This window comes from Petaurus breviceps, unplaced genomic scaffold (genome assembly GCF_028583685.1).
Source record: "Petaurus breviceps papuanus isolate PSGF00001 unplaced genomic scaffold, PetGlider_PUasm1.0 227, whole genome shotgun sequence".
NCBI classification, from domain to species: Eukaryota; Metazoa; Chordata; class Mammalia; order Diprotodontia; family Petauridae; genus Petaurus; species Petaurus breviceps.
In genome coordinates this window covers 1,005,127-1,007,016 of record NW_027185896.1, presented here as the reverse complement: position 1 = coordinate 1,007,016, position 1,890 = coordinate 1,005,127, and the positions used below count along the sequence as shown (strand labels likewise).

At 39.9% G+C, this 1,890-nt stretch overlaps 1 long non-coding RNA gene across 1 annotated transcript; it reads right to left on the bottom strand.

The window, feature by feature from the left end:
* Positions 1–355: 355 nt before the first annotated feature.
* LOC138166916 (uncharacterized) lies at positions 356–1,254 on the bottom strand. Its single transcript, XR_011169766.1, has 2 exons — positions 1,086–1,254; positions 356–786 (listed from the first exon to the last, which is right to left on the bottom strand). It is a non-coding gene; the product is annotated as an uncharacterized lncRNA (long non-coding RNA).
* Between the last annotated feature and the right edge of the window lie 636 nt (positions 1,255–1,890).

Below are 1,890 nucleotides of genomic sequence, written 5' to 3'. Positions count from 1 at the left end.
ATGTTAATGGTATGAGCTTACATAGCTTTATTATCAATAATAATGACTCATATTTATCTAGTACTTTGAGATTTACAAGGCATTTTCAACCCGGTGAGGTAGATAGTGAAAATACTTTTGTCATTTTTCAGATAAGTTGAATTATCTTTCATGATCATATATCTGTCAAGTGTTGGAGCCAGGGCTTCTCTTCAGATCCTCTGACTTCAAATACAGGTCTATGCTGCTATAAAGCCAAGCACCAGCAGCTTTCCAGAGGACTGCTGCTATAAATAGCTTCAAGGTTCTGATTATGTAGTATAGTGAACTCTCTGTTTATTCAGCAGTACACTAAAGCAAAACACAGAAACCAAAGTACAGCATTCACAATGTTTTAATATAACAAGTTATCACTAAAGTAGCCACATGGTTTTCACCAAAGTGGCCACATAATTTTAAGCAAAAGATATCATTCAGCAAGTGCTTAATTCAATCATCCTTAAGGAGCAGGCCTCCTTAAGGGACACAAAGTACAAAGGTCAAAATTTTCCGCCCCTAGGTCACAGTAAATCATAATCTTCTCCGTCAGCATTAAGTACCCAAAAAGATGTCTTTTCATCTTGACTTGAGACTGGCTCTCAGCTTCCATAGTTCTTCTTTCATGGTTCCAGCTCCTGCTGGAATCTATCCAACTGTCACCTGGATTCAAAGGCAGGCAGCTCTCAGCTCCTTGTCCAGTTCTTCATCCAGTTCCCATTCCACACTGAAGTTCACAGTGTCCAATCCACCTCAAGTCCTTCACAGTTCCTGTTTGTGGGAAGACAAAGCTTAAAAGACTCACAATAATATTCATGCACATTGCCAGCACCATCATCAATTCACTATCTGCCTATGAAATCAACACAGACCCACAAACAAGGTCCAAGAAGTCAACACAAATCATCAGTAAAGTCCCAGAACCTCTGAAACCCTCCTCCAGGACTACTTTAAACAGACCACCAGAAAATCCTCTTTCAGAACTTTCAGTAAGGTCTCAGGGCTTCTGTACAAAGTACTACAAACAAAAATCAACACAGACAGAACAGACAAACAGAGTGCCAGGATACCACAAGTTTTCTCCTTCTCAACTCTGCCACCACAAGAGATCTCTTCTCAGTTCTTCTCCGTTCTGCTCTCTCCCAGCTTGGCTTCTCCTTATACATGGCTATTAGCTCCTCCCTGTTCCCCCCTGTTCCTGTTGCATCAGCAACAGGGTTTCACAAGTTCTGGGGTTCACAAATTGTAGGGCTCACAAGTTGTTTCTTAATAAAGACTTGATATAATCATGGGTAAGGCTTAGAAGAAACTTGAACTGAAACAAGGTGCTAAATAAATAGCTGAAACAAGGTGTTAAGTATTTCTTTGCTTGCCATTACAGCTGCCTGGTTTTCTTATCTCCCTAAACCCTCAGATCAACAAAAAAGGCACCTTTTTTCAATTTGATTTTCCCAACTTTTGGCTAAAGACCAGTCACCATGGATATCTCAAATTTCCACGTCACTAGTTATGTATCATAGATGATGACCGGCAACAAAAAAAGTGACTTAGGAATTCCATTCATTCTGAAACCTTTCTCTTGAGCTCTGAAAGGGTCATAACATAGGTTGACTAGCAAACTAGGACATAGGCCACTGAAAATTTTACTGACATTAGTGGTTCAGAAATGTGTATCTAAAAGCTATCTGGATTCAGTCTCAAACCACAAAGCTTTTTGGAGCTCTACTCCCCATCTCAGCACACAGCAGATAAATTGTGAAAAGATGTTGTAAAATTGTTGGGGAGGGGGGGGTTAGTAATCAGACAGTACACATTGCCAGTGGAAAAGAGCAACTGATTTCAGCTGTCTAATACTGTATTTAGAGGTACAATTAA